We start from the raw sequence: 8,076 nt of genomic DNA, 5'->3' as shown, positions 1-8,076 counted from the left end.
CCCCCCCCCCCCCCCCCCCCCCAGCATTTTGCATACTGTAGCAGTGGGACGGGGATGAATTCAAGACAATACTCTCATAATTAGATACTACGCTGGGTAAAATTATAACACATTTATACATTTTTCATATATAGAATCTAATGATTAGCAGGAGGAGGATTGTCTTATAGTCAGGGTCATCTTATGTTCAAGTAAATATGGTATATGCGTGATATTTAAGTACATGTTAGACATGTACACTGCTAGCTTTACATTTTTGATTACTTAGCGTCTACACTCACTATTGTTCTGCATTCTTCAAAAAAACAGAAGAGACCAAAAATAAAGGATCTGTAAGACATTGCTGTGCAAAGAAATAGAAGTTAATTGGCATAAATAATCTAGTTACGCGTTTTGTATATATGCCAATAGACATACCAACCACGTCTAAATAACATAGCAAAAGTGGTAAGGAGTTGTTGACTAAAGGTAATAAGCATATCAGAGAGTGCTGTAGCTTTGGGTTTCATCATGACCTTTCATATGTAGCAGCTCACTTTCTAATTATTTGTTTCATGTTTGATTGTTTGACAAATGACTAATGTGTACAAATGTGTGCCTGCTGTGGTGTTTGCAGGCTTCTCACTTAGATGATTAACTCCAGTCAATATTTACTTATACATAATTGTTTCTGATCCCTAAACTGAGAAGTTTTAAACAGATGACTAACATAGCAAGTTATCTTGTTCAGTTATGAATATCTTTGTTGCCAAATTAAATATTTATATAGAGAATATTCCTGCCTCAGACTTTTGTACAAATGCATGCTCCAATGAATGCTGGCAAATGGGGTGAAATATTAAAACAGAAAACACCATCCTCTCATATATCACTTAGTAGTGATATTGTTCCTGTGATATACTGGCCTCATGTTGAACTTTTGCACAAGGGAGAATTTTTGCCTGAAGCTCACTACCAATATAGTCCCTCATCTACTCAAGGACATTTTGCAAATCATGCTAAGTTCCATGTTTTCATAGTCATACTCCTACATTAACTACATTAACTAGTTGAAGCTAGCTCAGGTATGTCTAGAATACATTGCTTTCAGGACAGTGATTATAGCATAGGCATACCTATAGTTAATAAAGAGGTACACCCATGCCCAGAGCACATAGGTGTTTGAAATTTAGACTGAAGTCCTTAATAGTTTTATTTGATTGATTGTTTGAGCCATCTTGGAAATTGTGTCTAGTTTTGTACTATTTGCACCCAATTTGTAAACAAAAGCACTTCTGAAAATGTAAGCATCAGAGGAATAGGTAAAATTTGGATGTTTGCAGGAAATTAACTTAATTCTGAACCTTTTTGTGGAACAGTAAATATACTTGTTACAATTTAGCATGATTGAATTGGGGTCTAAGTAGTACTTTGTTCTATAGTTTTCACGCATTAGGCTTTTAAGTTTTTCATTTTCCATTTTGTACCATGCACAGTCTCTTGCTTGTTCCTGGACCTTTTGCTATAAATCAGTTTCCAAGTTATGAATTATGAGATTGCAAAATATAGTTCTAAAAACTAGAACTATCTTTTTATTTTTCTGACAATACAATTTTTTAACTTTGATAAAAACAAACCAAAACAAAAAACCTCTCAAGGTGAAAACTTAAATACTAAATTTTAGCAAGTCTTAATGGCTAGAACAGAAATCCTCTGAAAGCTGCTGTGTAAATCAGAAGTGATGGCAAAACTGAAACTCTAGTAGCATAAATAATACTTTTCTAAATCCTTTTTTGTTTTCATTTTTCCAAATAAAAGATTAATGGGCATGTAAAAATGATTTGTGTTCTATCATTCTTTATTAATTTAGTATTTGAACGTCAACACATCCATATTCATTAAAATAGCAAAATTAGAGTATTAGTAAATAATGTAGCAGGTGCCATTATAATAGTATAAAAAATCTGAAGATTAATTTCTGCATTTAGTACCTCATCTCACAGGGCATTAGAAAAGAAAATGAATGAGAATCCTTTTGAGTTTACATCAAATACCTGCTGTTTTGACATTAATATTCAGTTTATTAGGGTAAACATATTATTTTTTATTTTAAGTGTATAACTGTGACGCATTTAAACTGATGGAAATCTTTCAGTTGATTTTAGTTATCTTTGGGTCAGGCTCTGAGTGTGAAACACCTTGTATTGCTGTAACAGTATGCATATCTCATAATCCTTACATTATACATAGTAATGAATTAAAGGACTAGACATACATGCTTATGTCAGTAATTTCCACTGCTTTGTCTACTGATGTAAGTTACTAGTTTCTGGGATGGACAGATGTCTAGCTTTCAGAAGGTAGTTGCTGGCATAAGTATTATTTCAATACTTAGTGGGTGTTTTTACATGACATGTTTACTGTGGAGTTGCCTAATTAGGTCCACAGTAAAGTTTTAGCATCTACATGTGAGGTCCTGTTAGGTCACAGTAAAATGATTAACTCTGCCATAGGTTAATACTTGTAAACACAGGTACTTTCCTGCGGCGGTATTATTAAGTGCACTGCAACACATATGTAGTTGCTGACAGGGCTGGCTGGGGCACCAGAGTGCTTCGGTGCAAGGGCTGTCTGCTGGCTAGTCCTGCACTGGAGCACCCTTGTGCCCTAGCCAGCGCCTCTGCATCTTGAGCCAGGCCAGAGCAGCCCTGGGCTGGCAGACTGACCCTGCTGGCAGGCTGACCCTGATGGGTTCCCTGCCAGCTGAGGCTGCTCCGACCTGACTCAGTGTGCTGTGGTCCTGGGCACGTGTAAATATGGTGCCTGGGAGCAATAAACTCGGGCATTAATCGCACTCCGGCATTAATCGTAATTTATTCAGTTGAATTTATTGCATCTGTAGATGTGCCCAGTTATTAGCTGTTGGAAGGCAGTTTGTTTGCATTCAGCAATGACTACCCAGGAATTAAGATAAAAGATAAAATGAAGAGCTGCAGGTGCATGATCCATCCACCAATGTAACTTGCAGCAGTGTATAGTTACTTTCTGAGGGGGACCTATCAATGAATAGAAAGACTTGGACCTCTATAGACCTGTCACATGGCACATGCAACGTTGGAAATGTCACATGTCACCCTGCATATTATTTATATGGTATGAAATTTACCTTTCTGAAAAAAATGTTTACACCTCTAAATGGTATATAAGTCTTGGTTCTGTTCCTTCACGAAGATGAAACAAACTGTTTTATGTCAAGAAAAGGTCTTGTGGGAATACAAGAGATACCTAAAAGATAAATCTGAGCAGCCAACCTAATTCTCATGAAGTTTGTCAGTCATCCTAATGCTGCTAAACTACATGCAGGACAAGAGATGGCATCATTTTGAAGAAGAGGTGATAGTAGTGCTTGTGTATCTTATGTTTCATGTGGTTGTTTTGTGGCATGTGAAAGTGCAGGGAGCTCTTACAAAATTTACTTGTTCAGTATGATTCACTACATTCTCTGCTCTTTACTTACACTGGTCAATGCATGCATAGTCCTTCTGTCAGCAACGAGAGAAATCCTTTGGAAGATTACTTGTTGACTTCAGTGAAGTCTGGATTTCAGCTGAGGTGCTTCATTCCAACATTAATTGCATTGGGATTACATGTGTTGGACTAAAGTACTACAGCATAGTTATAAGAAGTGCTAAATCAGTCTCTACTCGATTTAAATTTTTCTCCAGAAATCATCACAATAGTGCTATTATCATTAACTATAGATTTGCAGTTAAATACTTGTTTAAAAAAAGTTTGCACCCAATAGGTCCACAGTAAAGGTCCACACACTAGACAAGCTATGCTTTTTATTTTTTCTAAGAGCCGTGTTTGTACTCATAACTCATAATAATGCTGTAAGAAAGGATTCTAAAACTTGGGTCTGCCTCAGAGTTTAGAATTAAGCAAGCAGAAGTTTTTGTGAGCTTTTGATGGAGTTCCTTGTCTTATGTGAGGATAAAATTGGAAGTTTGCTCATGGTAAAATGCATATCACCAAAAAAAAATTAAAATAAAATCAGTCTCAGATTCCAAATGCTATCTCCAGGATAAAATAATCTTAAATCTAAAGCAGCAGGAACAAAGAAGTCAGTTATAGCAGTGTGCTGAATAGATATTAGACCTGTCCCAGGTGAGAGGTTCCAAAAAGGAATAAGAAAGCAGAGGTAGGATTCTTCACAGGTTGTGTACTACATTGATTACTCAGAATGCAATGCTCAGTGTTGAAATATTCCTTCCACTTCCTCATTCAAATACCAGAGCTCTGATATTGCTAATACAGTAAAAGCTCTGTTAACCAGCATCCACAGGGAATGGGGGGGTGCCAGTTAACCAAATATGATGGTTTTCTGAGAGTTATACTTACGGCTTTTTTTCAAGAAAGAAATTGCGCCTACATTTTAACTATGATATAGTAACTTTTAATATAATATTTTAATATGGCATTATTATAATTTCAAAGAACATTTTAACTCTAACAACGTTTAATATTTTAACTATGATATAAGAAATAATATAGTAAATAGTATAGTATACTATTACTGCCCCTCAGCTGCTTCTGAAGGCACCTTGGGATCAGAGGTTGCCTCAGAACGTGACTCTGTTTCGGAGTGTGGGTCTTCTTGAGGATCATCACCATCAACACTAATATCTGATCCTTGACAAGCTGCATAAGCTCTTTGAAGCAACCTGCGGATGTCTGACAGCGTGCAAGTCAGTTGCCTTTTTTTCAGGAAATTGTTATGAACAACATGAAATTGCATCGCTTCCTGAGCAGAATATGAAGACTTCTGCTCAGCAATTTTCAAGAACATTTCCAGACATTGTGCAGCAGTAGCCGAAACCATTTTAGTTTCTTCACTGTGGTCTTAGTCTGATGCTTGTTCAGGTGCAGTAGATCTCTCAGGATGCACAACCTTTTCTATAATTTCAGCATCAGTAAGGGTTTGTGCAACATTGGTCTTGATAAATGTTTACCCACTCTTCAAGTTCAGTATCTTTGAGTTTAGTGAGTGGGTAGCGGGGTCAGCATTTTGAAGGACATCAAGAATCACTTTTAATGATTCTTTTTTCTGTCTCACATGGAAACGTGAAAAATCTTCTTCATCAGAAGATCCCTCTGCAAACATCACTTCTGCCCACAATTTCCTCCAAGCTTTCCTTAAAGTTGTACTCTTCACAGCACACCAGGCACATGCCACATTGAAAATTGCATCTTTAATGGTGTACTGCGACTGAAATTCTTGGAGACTGCCTTCATAGTTGAGTAGCTTCTTCATAAAATCTTTTCTGTAGATGGATTTCAGGTTTTGGATAATTCCCTGATCCATAGGCTGTATGAGCGAGGTGACATTTGTAGGCTGGAAGATGGTCAAAATATTTCTAGACACTAACTCTGCTTCAGGAGGGTGAGCTCGACAGTTATCTAAAATCAGAATAACTTGTGTGTTTTCTTACTTTCCAAGTTTCTTCAGATGCTTTTTCACTGCTGGTACAAAGACATGGTGAAACCAGTGCAAAAATATTTCCTTGTCTATTCATGCATTAGGTTGTGCCTTGTACTTAACAGGCAGATGAATGACACCCTTGAATGCTCTTGTTTGCCTGAATTTTCCCACCACTTGCAGCTTGATTCCATGTGCGCCGGCTGCATTTGCACACACAAGCAGTCAGGCGGCTCTTGCTCTGCTTCAAACCAGTTGCACCAACGTCACCTGTACCAGCCAGGGTAGAAGTTGGCAAACAACACCAAAAAAGGCCAGTTTCATCAGCATTGTAGATCTGCTCTGGGGTTATGCCATGCTCCACAACCAATTTCTGGAAAAACGTGCAATATCTTTTGGCTGCTTCATGATTAGCAGATTTTTTTTCTTCATACACATCAAGCCTTCTGATACCATGGCAAAGTTTGAAGCAAGACAACCATCCATCTGAAAAAACGCAGACCTCAGTCATTCCCATTTGTTGATAGAAATCTTTTGCTTTTTTAATCAGCATTGGGCCAGAAATTGGAGCTCCCTCCAAACATTTTAAGGCAAACCATTCATAAAATATCTTGTCTAATTGTTCCAATTTGTTTTGTGCAGAGTATGGCATTGCTCAATTGCTTTACTTGTCTCAGAATTCATCGTGAACTGGAGTAACTCTGCCCTCTGCGCCTTGATATCGTAAATCATAGACAAGCCAACACTGAATTCCTGCGTCAACCTGTTCCTGTTTTCTCCTTTTCCATGCACTTAATTATGTCCAATGTCTGTGTAATCATCAAAACAACACTCTTGTCCTGTCCTCTGCTTGTTGATGGAGTATTGGTAGCCATAGTTGCAGGATGGGTGAGATATTCAGCAATAAATTCACAGCACAAGCACAAGCTCAACGCGTTTACCACGCAATCACAATGGCGGATAGCAGATGAGACTTCCACTGGTGATACCGCTTGGCAGTGTCCTGAACGGCAAGTTGCCGTCTATGACAGATGCCAGTTAATAGAGAATTCTGGATGGTAAAGTGCCCCATAATGCAGCTTTTACTGTACATAGGTATGTCTGGGGTGCTTGGAATTATGAGGTCAAAATTGTTTGTTATGTATGATTTTAGGATCCTTGACTAACTCTTTATGCCATTATATTAGTTCCCCTACTCTATCTACCCTGTAATGTGCTTACTAATTTCCTGGTTCATTTATTATTGTTGTTGTAAATTCCATTACTACATCTCAAGTTCCATATTGTCTCATAGAAATTTGCTTAGGGGAAGCACTGAGGCTGGGATTTTCAGGGAAATGTAAAGTATATAAATTCTATTGAGATTCAGTAAAGTTTATATGCTTGTTTCCTTGAGGCTTCTGTGAAAATTCTAACCTGTATAAACACTGATTGGAGACAACAGTACTTAATCTGAGATCATTAAAAATTTCATTTACTTTGCTTTTAATTAGGATGCTTTACTGCGTCATTTAAAAAAAAATTGTTTCCATGGTTATTCAAAGAAAGGAGATGGTGTTTTTTCGCTTAAAAAAGACAAAGATTGATAAAGAGGTAAAATAGAATTTAAAAAAGTAGCTTCCTTGATCTAAAGTTTTGAAATATATGAAAAATGAGAGGAAAAAAATCCTAGGTACAGCCAGTGAGACCTTTTTTTAGAGTGATGAGTGAGAATCAAGATGACTTTAGACTGAGACACTGAAGGTAGGAAGGTTGTAATATTAGTAAAGTTCCCCCTCCCCTTCTCCCCTGCCCACACCGACATTCACTGAGACATTGCATTGAGTACTGTATGTTCCAAAATGGTCTATGAACACTTGAATCAGGAGTGAAGCAAGAGATGGTTTTGTTTGGGGTTTTGGTTCACACTTTCTACTGTTGGTGACACACCGGTATTTTGCAAATCTGAGCAAGAGAGCACTGACTTTATAGTCATGCAACTTCTCAGAAGTAATAGCAATAAAAAGATACTAACCATCCAAAAATGGAAGAAGGTCCAACTCCTAAATTCCTGACTTAATTGAAATTATGCTCATTTGCATTAGCTGATGTTCTCACCAAAATTTTTGTCGTTATTACCAATGTCCTTTTGACCTACTATTTCATTTATCAAGCTGTTTCTTAAATATCTTGTATCTTAGATTCGTAAATTGTTAGGAGCTCAAAGGGACCTTGTAGATCGTTGGGTCCAGTCCCCCTGCCCTTGGCAGGAAAAGACAGCTAGGGTCAAGTGACCACATCGAGGTGACTGTCCAGTTTCCTCCAGTCTCTTATATTTCTTGGTTGATGATTGGTTTATATTTGTCTCTTTTTCCCATTTTTATGGGGATCTTTGGGAAGAATAATGGTAAAGATAAAAATGACATGAGAATATGATTAATGTGCTTCTGTGTAGCTTGGGCTCTCACACTGCCAAGACAGTTTATACTTGAGGGAAACCTTAGTGACAAAAATAATCTAGATGGAGATACAAAGGGGAAAATCTTTGAGAAGGTGGTCAGTGTGAAAAACTATCAAGAAATGTGTGCAAGGATGAAACACAATGGTGAGGTCAATCATCTCAGACGGTTAGCAGGGAA

General features: G+C 37.5%; 1 protein-coding gene and 1 pseudogene across 1 annotated transcript in view; one reads left to right on the top strand and one right to left on the bottom strand.

Moving 5' to 3' along the window:
• Positions 1-8,076, top strand: part of CDH18 (cadherin 18) — a 627,153-nt gene that overhangs the window by 161,806 nt on the left and 457,271 nt on the right. The gene's annotated exons all lie outside the window — the stretch shown is intronic.
• On the bottom strand, positions 4,988-6,333 carry LOC109298403 (annotated as a pseudogene).

This window comes from Gavialis gangeticus, unplaced genomic scaffold, assembly GCF_001723915.1.
Source record: "Gavialis gangeticus isolate Ggan-Ray unplaced genomic scaffold, GavGan_comp1, whole genome shotgun sequence".
Taxonomy (NCBI): Eukaryota; Metazoa; Chordata; order Crocodylia; family Gavialidae; genus Gavialis; species Gavialis gangeticus.
Note: the sequence above shows the minus strand (reverse complement) of the source record. Positions and strands in the feature narration are given on the sequence as shown.